The 17,284-nt window shown below is 40.2% G+C and overlaps 1 long non-coding RNA gene across 1 annotated transcript in view; it reads left to right on the plus strand.

The window, feature by feature from the left end:
* LOC122802832 overlaps nt 1–9,457 on the plus strand; it is a 67,847-nt gene extending 58,390 nt beyond the window's left edge. The window contains exon 3 of the long non-coding RNA XR_006364988.1: nt 9,105–9,457. This is a non-coding gene — a long non-coding RNA (uncharacterized LOC122802832). The remainder of the gene's footprint in view (nt 1–9,104) is intronic.
* Nucleotides 9,458–17,284: the final 7,827 nt, after the last annotated feature.

The raw sequence follows: 17,284 nt of genomic DNA on the forward strand, positions 1-17,284 counted from the left end.
CCAGACCTGTAATTGACTACACTAACCCCTTTGGTATCAATCTAACAGCCATATCTAACAAGTTTAAGGTCCACAGAGGTCCCTCACTAAAAAAATACAGGGCATAAGTAAAATGTCCTATGCAGACTGCCTCAAGGCTTTATCCCTGTATTCTGTCTCCTACAGGCTTTTGAGTGGAGATCTATATCTGGCATACAAGGTTTTGTCAGACCCCGCTCTGATGGAACTTCTGCATATCCACAAAACAAATATCATCATAATTACTCATTATAAAGACTTAAACCTTGCTTGTGATATATATAGGACTTGCTGGAGAGATAAGTATGTATCCCTGAGACTACCCCTTCTATGGAACAGGCTCCCCATCCATGTGAAGCAGAGTTCCTCCCTAACCCAGTTAATGTGCAACTTGGACAACAGGATGGGAAACTGGAAATGCATCTCTGGTTTGGCACCTATGTCTCTTATGGACTCAGGTAACCTGTAAATGGTTCATCTCCCAGGCCCATGCTTACACTTATTAAGGGTATCAGAACTTGTCAGAGATTTGAAATGCATGGCTAGGCTTAAAAAGGTCCTTGTGGTCATTAGCCTACTAAACACCCATGAACCTATGAACATTGCGGCAGTCCATTTGTATCTATGGGTTGTCCACATGTCAGATGTTTCTAACCTGGGGACTGCCTGTAGCAGCAGTTCATAACTGTATCTAGCATAAGGTGGACATATTCTCTACAGTAAAACAACTGCATTATGCTGGAGTGGAGGACTATAAAAAGATCAGCATGTTTATACAAAGTGTGCAAATGATGATCAATGAAAATAGGAAGGAAAGAGAGAAATAAGCTGAAGAGAAATGAGATGCAGTGGATGGGCTGCAAACATGAGAAGGCAACTTATGTCTTCCCTATTCTTAGTTCTGTGAAAAGTTGATTAATATTTACCTGCACAGTTCCATGAGTTGCAATCCAATAGTTACTAGTCGCTGTGTGAGTGGTTTTATGGATGTGTCAGCAGAGGTTCAAATTTTATTTTTTTTCCCCATGGTTAAATGGTCATGAAATTAGTTTTCTATGTAAGAGAAAATTCAAATTAATTTTCTTTCTTTCTTTCTTTCTTTCTTTCTTTCTTTCTTTCTTTCTTTCTTTCTGTCAAAGTTAACACCCGGAGTATGCAAATTGTCTTATCAATGTTCTTTCAAAGGCACATGTAACTTTCCTTTTTGCATATACTTCTAAATTAACATCTTAAAAAAGACTTTCAATTGTTTAAATTTAATTTTCTGTTGGTTATTTTAGGTATGGCGACACTTTTTTTTTTAAAGAATAATGATTTGATTATAATTTACTCAGATACCTTAGCCTTGTAGGATACATATTTTTCAGATGTTTTCATATGAGACAAAGGAGGTATTTTATGATGTAACAAAAAGAACAATATTCCCTGCATAAAAGGTGTGATGACCGTGCCCTGGCCCAGCAATCAAAGAGCCTCAATCCTCACCACTAACACCAGGGAGGTTGTCTCATAGAAGAGAAAAGGATAACTAATACACACAGTAAAGTACAATTTCCCTTAAGTGCACGGAGAGAACACAGTCAGTCTGGGGCTGGTTGCTCCCTTGCTCACCAGGTCCACAATAAGACTCCTCACTAGCACAGCTATAGGGTCCAAGTCTTAGCCTAGCTGTGCAAGCTAAAACCTCCAGTACCATCTCTGTCCAACCAGTGCTTCATGTCCCTACCAAGTAGATGACACAACATACACACACTTTGAGATAAGTATTTATACAACTTCACAGACACTACTGGGAAAGGCTGACACAGATTTTACATCTGTGCCCCTTTACCCAGACTATACAGTAGTAATTACTGCCACCACCCGGTAATTAATATCAGCTACTAAAAGACCCTTAAAAGGGTGTCCAATTATTACTGTGAAATATTAATATCCAATGGTAGTATGAGTAACAGTCAAGGCTTACTTTAGAGTGGCCTATTACAATAACCTCTATAAATATGCATTGTACTCTAGAGCTTATCTCTACACAAATAAGCCACAGGTAGAAGGTTTTAAAAATATTTAATAATAAATAATTAAAACACAAGACAAAACTACTACACCACAGAGATATCTAAGAATTTAAAGATCACACAGAAACTTAAAATAATACAGTAGGACATGTCTGATTTCAAAGAAAAATACTTAATTAAACTTTTACTAGCTTTAACTATTCTTACAAGAAATCATAGTGCTAAACCTTACATGTGAGCACAAGGCAGAGTTCTGTTAAGTTGGATATCTAAGATCAAAGTGCTTTCAGTCTCTTCTGAGAAATAGTATTTAAACATTACTAACAAACATGTTTGCTGGGTCCCTGCCCAAATTACATCATTTTTGATACATAGGTTTTTCCCAGGAAAATAAATTGCAATATTTAGCAATCTAACACCTGCACAGAAACTTACAATAGAAGACATTTCACATGTGTATTCTAACAGAAACTAGAGCAATAAAGCACCTCCCATTTTAAAATTTTGGTCATAAATTTTAGCCTTAAAACAATGGGCATGAAACCTTCATCCAGCCGCAGTGGAGCCGAATTCTAACATGAAAGGGTCACAACATGCTTCACTGGGCCAGTAGAGTGCAATGTTGTCACATATTTTGCAGTTCCACATTTCACAGTATTCTTTACACTCAAGAAACATGCCTTTATTTTACATTTATTATCAAGAAAACATGCCTGTATTTTACATTTATTTATACAGTTGATAGAATTATGTATCAAATTCTATTTGACTAGGCTGGCTGCCTTCGCCCATCTTTCCCCAATTGTCACATCTCTTCTCCTCTGGTGAACTCAAGCAATTTTTTCAAGTGCCCCTTGAGAAACATCACTTGAGAATATCAGGTCTATCTGGGTGCACTTCACCACATTCCCTGTCTTGAGAGCTCATCTGCATTGACATTGCTACCCCCACTGCAGTGCTGCACTGACATATCATTTGCTTGCAACCCTAGACTCCATCTTAGCAACTTGGCATTTTGCTGACTGGCTCTGTTTAACCATGTTAGAGGGTTGTGACCTGTTATCACAGTGAATTTTCTTCCATACAGATAAGGCTGAAGTTTTTGTAGTGCCCACACTATGACTAGACATTCTTTTTCTACCGCTGCATAGTATTCCTCCCCGGGTTGGAGCCTACGACTTGAGATAAACCACTGGGTGCTGTTCTCCCTCTGAATAAATCTGGCTAAGTACAACCCCCACCCCATAGTTTGAAGCATCCACCTGCACAACAAATTATTTGTTATAGTCTGCACTGGCTAACACAGGGGTCCTCCCAAAGCTTCCTTAAGATTCTGAAATGCCTGCTCATATGCTGGGGTCCATACTACCTTATCTGGCCTGTTCTTCCTTGTCAGGTCTTTGAGGGGAGCAGCGATGGTACTATAACTGGGAACAAACTTTCTGTAGTACCCTGCTGTCTCCAAGAATGCCCTCACCTGCTTTTTGGTAACAGGTACAGGCCATGCCTGAATAGCTTCCACTTTGGCAGGTTCTGGCCTTATCTTACCACTCCCCAATCTATGTCCTAGGTAGGAGACCTCTGCCATACCCACCTGACATTTGCTTGGCTTAATGTCCAACCCTGCCCTCTGTAGTCTGCCCAGCACCTCCCTGACATGCTGAAGGTGCTCTTGCCAGGAATGGCTGTAGATAGCAATATCATCCATATAAGCAAGGGCAAACCCTCCTGCTCCTGCTAAGATATGATCTACCAGCCTCTGGAAAATCACTGGGGCATTCTTCTTCCCAAAGGGCATCTTTGTGAAGTCATACAAACCAAAAGGAGTCACAAAGGCTGACTTCTCTCTAGCACTGTGAGTCAAGGGCACCTGCCAGTAACCCTTGGTAAGATCAATGGTTGCAAGATACTTAGCCCCACCCAGTTGCTCTAGGGCCTCATCTGTCCTAGGCATGGAGTAAGCATGTGACTCTGTGTGACTATTTAATTTCCTGTAATCCTCACAGAACCTGATGCTGCCATCCTTCTTTGACACCAGTACCACTGGTGAGGCCCAGGGACTGTTGGACTCCTGAATCACCCCTAGTTCCAACATCTTTTGTACCTCCTCCCTCAGAGTCTGTTTGACTCTCTCAGCCACCCTATAAGGGGCCTGCCTGATAGGTCTTTGGGGTCCCGTATCCACCTGGTGCTGCACCAGGTGGGTGCTCCCAGGTTTCCCGGTGACCATGCCCCCAAACTCCTGCAACACTGCTTGGATTTCTCGAATTTGGGTAAAAGATAGCTGCTGGGACATTGTTACCCCTTCCACCGAGGTGTTAGCCAGAGACTCACTGAGGAGATCAGTCTCCAGATCTTCCTCAGACTCCTTCTGCAATCCACTGCAAATGCTCAGCCCAAGGGCCTCTCTATCATGGTAAGGTTCATCATGTTAACATGGTACAATTTGTGCCCCTGCTGTCTGCCTAGCACTTCCACCATCTAGTTAACATCACTTACCTTTCTTACCACCTTGTAGGGTCACTCCCAAGCTGCTTGCAACTTGTGTCTGATAGGAATGAGAACCATCACCTGCTGCCCTACAGCATACTCTCTAGCTCAAGCATTCCTTTCATACCACACCTTGTTCTGTTGTTGGGCTTCTGCCAGGTTCTCCTGGGCCATGCCCATGAGATTCCTGAGCCTTGTCCTGAGGTTCAGGACATATGCCACAAAAGACTCCTTGTGAGACTCACACACACTTTCCCATTCATCTCAAATTAAATCTAGAGATCCCCTCACCCTATGACCATACAGTAGCTCAAAGGGTGAAAAACCTGTGGATTCCTGGGAAACCTCTCTGCAAGCAAACAACAGATGGGGCAAATATTTGTCCCACTCCCTCTTAAACTGATCTGTGAATGCCTGTAGAATGGACTTGATTGTAGAGTTTAACCTCTCAAAAAGACTATTAGTCTGGGGATGGTAGGGGGTGGTCTTTGTGTGCTTCTCCCCACAGGACCTCCACAGACAATCCAGTAGGTCTGACATAAAATTGGCACCTCTGCCAGACAGTATTTCCTTTGGGAAACCTACCCTGCTGAAAATCTCTAGCAAAGCATTTGCTACCTTCTCTGCCTCAATGGAGGACAAAGCCACTGCCTCAGGGTATCGTGTAGCATAATCTACAATCACTAGGATATACTTTTTCCCTGTAGAACTTGGGGTACTCAGATGACCCACAATATCCATAGCTACCCTCTGAAATGGCTCTTCAATCACAGGCAAAGGCATCAAAGGAGTTCTCACCTTGTCTCCTGACTTGCCTACCTTTTGGCACTGCTCACAGGTCCTGCAGTACCCTGTTACATCTCTGGAAATTCCAGGCCAATAGAAGTTTTGCATAACACATCTCTTTGTACATTTTATGCCCATATGACTGGCAAAGGGGATATTATGGGCTATGGCTAGAAGCACCAGATGGTAAGCTCTAGGCACTACCAACTGCTGTCTTCTCACACCTTCTAGCCCTCCCTCAGGGGTCCACTCTCTGTACAGTAACCCTTTGTTCCAGTATACAGATTTCCCCTTCCCTTGAGAATCAGGTGCCTCCCTAGCTACCTGCCTCAGGCCTTGCAATGTAGGGTCTGAGAGCTGAGCCTGTCTCAAGTCTCTCCTTGTAACCCTTCCCAACTCCCCTTCCACAGGAATCTGGCATCCTCTGACAGCAGTGCCTCACTGTCAGCCTGGGTATTACTGCTCACCTCTACCTTTCCAAGGGAACATCAGTACCCACAAGCAGTTGTGGCTCACATTCAGTCTCACTGCTACAGCATAGCTCACTCCCTGAAGTAACCACCTCAGCAGTCCTGGCTGCAAGTATGCAGTCTGTCTGGGTCTCCCCCAGGCTAGCAGACCCTCATGCTTGTCTCCTTGCCTCACTGCATGTAACCACATAGGTACATTGTACTGCCTCATCCAAATCCTGCCCTCTCCGGACATTTGCGGGATCATAGTTCCATACCCCTGTTGTCTCAAGACAACCTACTGTTGACATTTTGTATTTCCCACTTATTGGCTCCCTCACCTTTGGCTCCCCACCCTGCTTCTGTGGACATCTGTATGCCACATGGCCCCACTGGTTGCATTCAAAACATTTAACCTTAGCTCCTGGACATGTACCTGGACTAGTAGCTTCCCCTGATACTGTCAGATTCTGTTGGGGCAGTCTGTGCTGCCCACCTTGGGTTCCTTTAGTCCCATGAGCAGTACTGGGGTCCCTTTCCTGTGCAGGGCTGCCCTGCTTGCAAGGTATAGTTCTCCCTTCTTCCCCAAGTCCTCTGAAGTAGCACACTATCAGCTAACCAGATCCTCATGTCCTTAGACAAAGTGCTAAGGGCTTGTTCCCTTACCAAAACATCTGCCTCCCTTCAAAAGTGATGACCTGACATCCACTCACCCAGCTATGAAAATAAGTGCTCAGTTCAACAACATATTCACATACATTTTCATCTGCTTTGCATCTATGCTCACTAAACTTTTCCTATACATTTCAGGTGTTAGCTTAAAACATTCTAACAAATGTATTTTTACAGCAGTATAATCAAAACAGTCAGTGTCATGCATTTTTGCTAAATAAGTTACAGCTTTACCATGGAGTAAGGGGATCAGGAACCATACCCAGAGCCCTTGGTCAACTTCATACTGTTTACATACCCACTCAAACATATGAATGAAGCCATTAAAATTATCCCCTTCTTTAAACTGTGGAAGAAATTTACTGACCTTTGGTGCTTCTGGGGTCCAGTTACTCCTTTCCCCATTACCTCCACGACTCTGGTGAAGAGTCAGCATTTCCACCTCATGCTTTCTCTGCTGTTGCTGTTCTTCAGCTTCTAGGCTCGTCATTTTCTCGGCTGCTTCTAGTTCCATACGCCGGCCTCCAATTCAAGTCTCTTTAGCTCCCGCTAGATTTTAAGTCCACTGCAGAAAGGTTGAGCTGTCCATTCTCTGAGGATATTGTATCTCCACTGTCAGTCTGATTATCCTCCAGGCTGCTGTTGTCTGATGCAGCTGTAGCCAAGGCTGCAATCAGATATGCTTTAGTCAGGTTTCCATGCACCAGTCCCCTAGCCTGGCACATCTCCGCCAGCTGGTTCCTTGTCAGCTTCCCATAATCTTCTGCTGACATGCTGCCTGCTCTCCTTAACTAACACTAAGCTAACAAAAGAAATAAAACAATTGTGATCTGAACTCTGAGTATAAACTGAGTGGCTGTTTTAGAGTACAAAACACATTTAGAGATCACTGTACATAAGTAACAGGAATTCACTCTACCCACACCACTACAAGCCAATTAGTATGTGCAGTAGATCTCACCACTACCAAACACTTGTGGCAACAGTGCCCTGGCCCAGTAATCAAGGATCCTCAATCCTCATCACTAATACCAGGGAGTCATCTCATAGAAGAGAAAAGGATAACTAATACACACAGTAAAGTACAATTTCCTTTAAGTGCACAGAGAACACAGTCAGTCTGGGGCTGGTTGCTCTCTTGCTCACCAGGTCCCCAATAAGACTCCCACTGGCACAGCTATAGGGTCCAGGTCTCAGCCTAACTGTTCAAGTTAAAACCTCCAGTACCCTCTCTGTCCAACCAGTGCTTCATGTCCCTGCCAAGTAGCTGACACAACACACACACACACTTTAAGATAAGTATTTATACAACTTCAATGACACTCCTGGGAAATGCTAACACATATTTACCAACTGTGCCCCTTTACCCAGACTATACAGTAATAATTACTGCCAACACCCAGTTTATAATATCAGCTACTAAAAGGCCCTTAAAAGGGTGTCCAATTACTACTGTGCAATATTAATATCCAATGGTAGTATGACTAACAGTCAAGGATTATTTTAGAGTGGCCTATTACAATAACCTCTATAAATATGCAATGTTCTCTAGAGCTTTTCTTTACACAAATAAGCCACAGGTAGAAGGTTTTAAAAATATTTAATAATAAATAATTAAAACACAAGACAAAACTACTACACCACAGAGATATCTAAGAGTTCAAAGATTGCACGGAAACTTAAAATAATACAGTAGGACAGGTCTGATTTCAAAGAAAAATACCTAATTAATGTTTACTAGCTTTAACTATTCCTACAAGAAATCACACTGCTAAAACTTACATGTGAGCACAAGGCAGAGTGCTGTTAAGTTGGATATCCAAGATCAAAATGCTTTCAGTCTCTTCTGAGAAATAGTATTTAAACATTACTAACAAACATGTTTGCTGGGTCCCTCCCCAAATTACATCATTTTTGACACTTAGGTTTTCCCAGGAAAACAAACTGCATTATTTAGCAATCTAACACCTGCACAGAAACTTACAACAATAGAAGACATTTCACATGTATAGTCTAACAGAAACTAGAGCAATAAAGCATCTTCCACATCTAAATTCTGGTCATAAACTTTAGCCTTAAAACAATGGGCATGAAACTTTCATCCAGTCACAGTGGAGCCGAATTCTAACATGAAAGGGTCACAACATGCTTCACTGGGCAGTAGGGGCAATGTTGTCACATATTTTGCAATTCCACATTTCACAGTATTCTTTACACTCAAGAATCATATCAGTATTTTACATTTTTATCAGGAAAACATGCCTGTATTTTACATTTATTTATGCAGTTGATAGAATTATGTATCAAATTCTATTTGACTAGGCTGGCAGCCTTCGCCCATCTCTCCCCAGTTGTCACAAAAGGCACATTTGTTTGATAGGTCATTCCCAGTTGAAATGAAGTAGCTCAAAATGACTTTACAAAACTATAAGTTAAATCTAGTTTGTTCAGCCTGAAGGATTATATTTAAAGTAAAGATATCATAAGAAAAGCAGTTTACAGTTTATGATACTATTAATTGCTTGTTAACCAGCAAAATGTTTTGGTAAAACACAAAATTATATATAATTATAACTTCTATTGAATGATGTCTGAAAGTATATAAAAGTAAGGTCATGATTATGCTGTCTTTTTTAACAATTTATCTCACACTTTATTTTTCTTCTATTCACAGGTGCTGCTTAAAATCACCTGATTTCACAAATTGAGAAGATGTGGATTGAGCAAATGGGTCTGAAACTGTCTGGCGATAACATATTTACTGGAAACTGTTAATGTGCTTAGTTTTTCTTACTTTTCAAAAGCTACGATGTTTAAGGCAAAGATTCTTAGTGCAAAACCAAATTCAGTTGCCATTAATGTGAGTTAATGATTTAGAATAAATAACTAAAATCCAAATATGGTTATCTAGTTTCACATCAGATCATTCAATGTAAATCAGAAACATTCTGATATCCAAATATAGTATTGTTTTTAACTCTTGTTTGTAGATCCTTTTGCTAATAAAAATACTCATTTACCATCTCATTTTTCTATCATTTTTTTAATAAAGTATAAGTACAAATAAGGATCATTATAAAGGTAATAAGAAAGTTCCTGGTACCGTAAACCAAGTGGAGAAAGCAGTATTAATATAAAAACCAAAAATATTTTTGTTTTTTATATTAACACTACTTTCTCCACTTGGTTTACAGTGCCAGGAATTTACTTATTGTTTTCTGATTCATTTGTTGTAATTTTTCCTGCATCTTTTCAACTGGGCTTTCTGTGCTTCTATCTTTATAAATGTGATGACTAAAGATATGATGTATAATCCAGATAGTGAAGTTGACAAAACTCACCATAAGAATTATCATTTCTCACCTGGCATTACCTGTATGAAAGCTCCATAACTTTAAATTCTATGCTCACTGCAGGTGCAGGTACAATGCTGTTCACAAGGGGATGTGATGCTCCACACATAGGTTTCTTACAAATGTTTGCTATAAAACATCACTGAAAAACTAAGAACTCCTGTAATAAAATATCTGAAAAAAACTACAATATAAAGTTTACTCCATACTTGCTATTGGCAGGAACCGTATACATAGCAGTGCACTCATGTTCTAGTATCAGTCTTTTCAGCAGACAACTGAAACACTGAAACTGTGAAGGGTGCAAGTATTTTGAATTCACAGGTCATCATTGAAAGTAACTTTGTAATATGGTCATCAAGTTATATGATTAAAGGTCATGTACATCACTTGCACAAAAAGATAGAAATGTGTCATGCTACCCCATCATCAGAGGGAGACCAAGCATTTTTCAAATTACCTCAAACATTATAAAAGCATTTACAATAAAGCACTCACAAAACATGCATAAAGGCAAACTAAAAATGAAATTGGGAAGATGTTGGTTTCAAATAATGAGATAATAAAAAGGGTATAACATTTCTATGGTTATGATGACTGGCTCAAAGAAAAGCACTATGTGACATAGGTTCATTGGTTCATAAGTGTGTACTAGGCTAATAACCACAAGGGCCTTTTTAAGCCTAGCCATACATCCCAAATCTGTGACAAGTTTTGGTAACCTTGATAAGTGTAAGAAGGGGCTTGAGAGATGAAACATTTTAAAAGTGGGGTCCAGGGGGATGAATCATTTACAGGCTGCCTGTGTCCTTTAGAGACATGTGGGACAAAATAGGAATGAATTTTATGTTCACCATCCCATTTTCCATGTTACAATTGAATTGGGTTAGGGAGGAACTCTGTTAAAACATGAATGGGGAGCTGTTCCAGAGAATGGGGTAGTCTCTTGGATAAACGCCTGCCTCTCCAGCAGGTCCTATTTATATCACAGGCAAGGTTTAAGTCTTTAGACCAGGTACATCTCTTAATTTCCTGGTTGCCTTCACTATTTCTGTGTAGACCATAAGAAATTTCCTTTGGAGAAGGAGACCAAAACTGCTAAAATTCCTTGATGTATATGTCAGATACTTTCCTTTTCTGTAGGTTAGATGTCCAAGTTGAATGTTAAACTAATAGCTGAAAAGAAGGCCATGCTGTAGCTTTGCAGAAATCATCAATTGCTACTGTGAAAAAGGATACAGAAATATCACAAGCACTTGAAAAATAGGATTTTAATTGGCTTAAAATAATTGCTACCCTCTTAACAACACTGTAACTTCTCACTGGCTTGTCCGTTTTACTGGGAATCAAAAAACAAACAGCTGATCTGTTTGGTGAAATTTCCTTGCACTTTCAAATTAAATAAAGAAAAAATGGTCTTTGGTGGTCTCATTAACACAGGAGTTTAAATATTGTGAAATGGAAAGAAACACAGTAGTGGTCCTTTAAGCTGAGTGCACCCTTTGAACAAAATCATCTTAGTGCCCATGTTTTGAAGAATGATTACCAACAACAGGTATCAGTGACAAGAGAAAAATAAATTAGATCCCTCAAAAAAGCACTGAAAGTATAAACATTCCACTCTAGTGGGGGGATAAGGGAAACTAAGAATAGAAAGGTAAACCAGGTATTTCAAGTCCTTTGTCTTTTCTGTCTAATAATATTTAATAAATTAAAATTGCTCCATTATATTAATATTTTCCATTAGAAACATAGAAGATCCTAATCTTAGTAGTGTTAGGTACCCCCTCTTCTGGAAAACAATAATTTATCTCTGAAGTAACAACTGTGAAGGAATGGATACCAGATTTGGCTGTGTTGTATAAAAACTAAGTCGTCTTTAATAGACAATGCATTACTACCCCCACCTAAGAAGACAGAACTACTGGAGCAGCCAAATAAGAACTGCTAAAAACACTGGGAAGTCACTCACTGCTTTTATTAGAACTTTCAGACCCATACAGTTTTAAGGATAAGAATACTGCCACACTCTTTCCAATTCTGATGAAATGCACTCAAGGTTGTTTAAAAAAAACGAAGAAATCTATTCGTACCTCAGGTACCAAAGGCATTCATTTCTGTCAGTGGTAACTCAAGTTGAGAAATGGACTTGTAGCCCAATAAAGATCACCTGAAGCTGTCTCTGGCCAGCTATCCCATCCGATCCTGAGGGGTGGGTGTGCTGTCTATAGGTGTATGCATGATCATTGGTTGAGAATAGAGACCTTGCAAGTTGCAAACTGTAAGCAGTGCGAGTGACAGACAATCTTGTGCACTGCTTGTGGATACCACAATATGTGTGCTGATGTCATTGCTGTCACTCAATTAGGAATCCTGATTTGTCATTTCAGAACTATTATTTCTAGTCTTTATTTGTCAATCCCAACATAAGCCCTACCTTTCCTAGGGCTTATTAGCCACAAGCTTGTAGTAGGCCCTGGTTGGCAAAATGCTCTATACACAAAAGTTGAGAGGATGAAATGATAAAGTGAAACATCTGGGATTACTAAGAATGAAGGCATTGCGATTGTTGAAGAAGATAGAGTAAAAGTGAATAACTACTAGCCAGAGGATTGTGATAGTTGGGAGGGAAATGGTGGTGCACAAAATACATTGAAGAAATTGGACAGCAATCTGAAATTAAAACTGTGCTCATCTTTTAAAGATCTTAAGAAAAAAAAAACTTCTGTGAACAGGAGTCACTTAAAGTAGAAATTACATTTTTGACTTAAATTGGTACCCAATAAATGCATACACAGTGAAAGATGCATGGCCTCAGTTGCATTGTTTTTCTTCAGAACATGATCTCAGACCAGGCAGCATTAGAAAATCAGGACATTGGCATTCAACAATATCTAGGTAATTGCCCAACAATTGGTAGGGTTGGCATGGTCATTTTATTAACATTGTCTTGGGGCTTCCTTTTCACATCTTGTAGAATAGAATGTCACCACAAAAATGAAATCTTATTGTGTGGGTTTTCTTCAGTTTTTAAAAGACTAGCACTATATAAGCTTTGTATGACTGAAACTGTTTTATGTGAGCAGCCCTTATTGATTCTGAGGATAATTATTTTTCCAGTGTTTCTTTAAAAAGACAGTGCAGTACCAGGATTAATAAAAATGACTCCCTGAAGAGTTGTTAACTCATGATTGTCAAGTGCAAGCACCTTACACAATTACCATCAATGTATTTCTAGGAATAATGTGAGGAAAACCTCAGATGTTCTGTCACACATAATACCCTACCAGGAAAATTCCTTGACCAGAATTGGAAAAAACTAAGCTCCATAGAGCTCTAACACAGAATGGAATTATCCTAATATACAGAAATTGTTGATGAAGAGTAAATACCTTGCAAGCTGCAAACCATAAATAGACATCTTGTGCACTGCATGTGTATACCACATTATGTGTACTGATGTCATTGCATATCACTTACTCAGGGATCCTGATCTATCATTTTAGAATCATGGCTCCTAGTCTTAATCTGTCATTCACAATGTCATCCCTCAGTTCACATCCCTAGGGCTTATTAGCCATAAGTCTCGAGCAGGCCCTGAGGAAATCATAGGAGTCTCAAGAATCAGAGAAACACCAATGTATTTATTGTTTTTCATTATATTTATTTATCTGGAAGTAGGAAACTGATGGTTATAGTGTGAATGTGCTGGGAAATTCTTTTTCTGTACGCTTTCATAGTTTTGGCAACATAAAATGCTGGACAGGTTAAGCATTGACCTACTTATATTTTACACAAATATTTTTATCTTTAACTTTGGCAGATTCCTCTCTTTGAAAGAGGAGGCAATTGTTCAGTTCACCTCAAAGAAAGTGAGCTATCAATAAAGGATGAAAGGAACATACATTCTACTGCTTGTGAGTCTTTTAAGATTTTTTTTTTTTTTGGAAAAGGTCCTTCCTTTTGAAAGAGTAGGTGATTTTTCAGTTCACCTCAAAGAGAGTTATTTTACATCCAAGACAGAGCCATTAACAAAATTCATTGACAATAAGTTAAAAGATTTATTTTTAATACAGAGTATGGGCTGGATTCATATATGGCTAATTTCCATGCTGCTATGATGCAAGCACAAAATAGTGTGCCATTTTGTAATCATTAAATGGTTCTACACATCATGTAGAGCTGCCAAATAAAGTTAACAGTAGAGCGTGCTAATGAAAACATAATCAGCTGAATTACATCTTAATGACCCAATCCATTAGGGCGGAGCCATTCATGAAGGTATAACAAAATAGAGATGCTGTAGCCCTTGTCATGAACATAAAAACCTATTGCAATAAAGCCACCATTACACTTAGGGAAAAAAAAAAAACAATGTTAGGGGCTGTGGTGCTCTTTTGCATGTGTGTGTGCATCAGGCTCAAATGTATGCTGCTGCTGCTGATAGACTTTGTTCAAAGAGAAGAAGGGTATTCAGACCTTGTGTAACCTATAATGGACTGCATGACACTGAAATAATACAATAATATGGGGTTGGCAGGAAACACTACAGTAACTCTGCAACCTCTGCTAGCCCACCTCAGACCCACAGGAAATCGATAAAAATCGATACTAGTAGAAATTAAGGTATGTGTAGCATTAAGGATATTAGCTACTGGTACATTCCAGAGACCCACAGGGGATATACTATGCAAATCCCAAGAAGGAAAGACATCCCTGATCAGTATCAGTAAGAAACTAAGGTCCCTCATAAAATCATCCAAGGCTAACTTTGAAAGAAAAATAGCCAAGGATTCAAAAGATATCCACAAAGCCTTCTTTAGCTATGTTAAGAATCCAACTGGCAACTCACAGATATGCACTGCACTAGTGCAAAATAGCATAAAATATACTGAATCTACTGATATTGCCAACATCCTGGCAGCTAGATTCAGTGCAGACTTCACCCCCTTCTCACCCCCAAAAGGGCCCACAACAATACTGGAAAAGTGTAGTGTCCCAGAAATCACAGACGCACAGGTGAAAATAGCCCTTTCAAAAGCCAAAACACAGCATCATTGGAGACAGATGGTGTCCCAGGCTGTGTCTTGCACGAACTACAGAATGAACTAACCCCCCACCTAAACACGCTGTTCAACCTCAGCCTCTCCACAGGCTACATGCCCATAGAAGAGTACACAGCAATGGTTATTCCACTCTACAAAGGAGGGGCCACAACTGACCCTGGTACCTATTGCCCCTTAAGCCTGACTAGCCTGTTCCGCAAGGCTATGGAGCACTTCATCATGGAACTCATTAACAAAGACATTGGGAACCTCCAAACACTTGACTCGACCCAGTTTGGCTTTGTTAAGGGCAGGTCATGCCTACTAAACCTGGTTGACTTCTTTGAGACAGTCACCAAGGCAATAGATGAGGGAAAGGTGGTTCACACAGCCTACCTTGATCTCACCAAGGATTTTGACACCATTCCCCACTCAGGTATTATAGAAAAACTCACCAGCCTGAACATAAACCCCTACATCATGAGATGGGTTGCCAACTGGCTAACAGACAGAACTCACATGGTAAGAATAGTGAGCTCCAGGTCCGACTCTGGACCAGTTACAAGTGGTGTCCCACAAGGCTCAGTCCTGGGAACCCTACTGTATAGAATATGCTTCTCAGAAGTACAGGCAAACACAGGAGGACTATGGCTAACCAAGTTTGCTGATGACTGCAAACTGTGAGCCATAATTGACTCTCTGGCTGACAAGGACATCCTCCAAGAGGGCCTTACTGAGATGGACACCTGGTGTCAAAGTCATGGCCTCAAGCTAAATGCCAAAAAATGCATAGTCATCCCATTTTGGAAAAAACAAAACACCCATGAATTACCACATAGTTGGCAGCCCCTTTAATACAGAAAAGGTAATAAGAGATCTGGGGACCCAGGTATACAGTAATCTCTCCTTTGACAATCATATTGCCAAAGTAGATAAGAAATTCTTCTATGTGGCCCATCTAATTACTAAAGGGTTCATATCTAGAAATAAAGAGGGTATAGTGCCCCTCTACTTGTCACTCATCAGAACCATCAGAGAGTACAATGCCGCATTTGGGATGTACCTCACAAGACACTTCCAACAGCTGGAAATCCCACAAAAGTGCTTCACCAAGAGGATTGCTGTCCTCAAACATATGTCCTATGCAGCCCAACTGAAAAAAACTCTGGCTGTACTCAGTGGCATATCTCTTACTCAGAGGTGATTTCTGCCTGATTTACAAAGCAATGTGCAACTCAGAATTGATGGACATGCTCCACCTGAAGAAATCCAATTCACTGTAAGCCACATGCTCTAGTGAGGTAAACCTCATCACAACAATAAATAGAACATGCTGGAAGGATAGATTCCTGTCACAGAGACTCCCCATGCTTTGGAACAAAATTCCAAACTACATAAGGCAGAGCCCCTCACTAACACTCTTCAAGAGAAATCTTGACGAGTGGATGGGTAACAGAAAATACACCCCTGGGATCACTTCATTGGCTCTGCTTGACAGAGGATCAGTTAATCAATGGGGCGGCAAATGCCGGCACACTCTGGCTAGGCTTATAAATGCCCTTGGGCAGATAGCCTAGTACCTACCTAAGAACCTATGAACCTATATCACAGGCTTCAGAATCCAGAATATTTCACCAATATCTCAATGCTGTGCTAGAACATGCAAGAGAGTGCATCTGTTTTCCACACACTTGAAAAGGGACAGCAAGAACAATGCAGGAATTGTATGCTGTAGCACACTTCTCTGAAGCCTTGGTGGCCATAAACTGTACTCACATAGAAATAAAAGCACCATCTGGAGAACATGGAGGGATTCAACTCAGTCAGCTGCCAGGTTGCCTGTACTGCCTTAAAGGTCATCCTCAATGTCTGTGCAGGCAATCCAGGCAGTTATCATGACTCACATATGGCACACCTCACAGGTTTACACAAGGTTAGCTAGGTGTGATGTTCCACAAGGACTTCTACTGGATGATGCAGGTTATGTACTGGAACTGTGGTTCATGACATCCACCAGAAATGTACACACTCTCACAGAAGAAGGATACAGTGATGCCCGTGTTCAAACTAGAAATATCACAGAGCATGTGTTTGGCATGCTTAAGACACAGTTCTATTGTCTTGGCACATCAAAGTCAAAGTCAAGTCAATGTCAAAGTAAACTTTATTGTCATTCAGAATCACACAACTGCAAAAATTAAATGAAATTCCATTTCTTTTGACTCAAATGTGCAGATATCACATAGACTTTACATGACAAGACATTAATAAATAATAAATAAATAACCACTTAGTCTATACCATAATGTTGTAATCCTAATATTGCACATAAATCAAATTATCTTTAATATTTATTATACAGTCATCTCTTTTGTTTGTTTGAGTATTGCACAGTTTGAGGTAAGACATTGTATTAAAGACTTACATTGAGTATTGCCAGAATGAGTATTGCACTG

This window comes from Protopterus annectens, chromosome 5.part0 (assembly GCF_019279795.1).
Source record: "Protopterus annectens isolate FY-2018-M chromosome 5.part0, PAN1.0, whole genome shotgun sequence".
Lineage (NCBI taxonomy): Eukaryota > Metazoa > Chordata > Ceratodontiformes > Protopteridae > Protopterus > Protopterus annectens.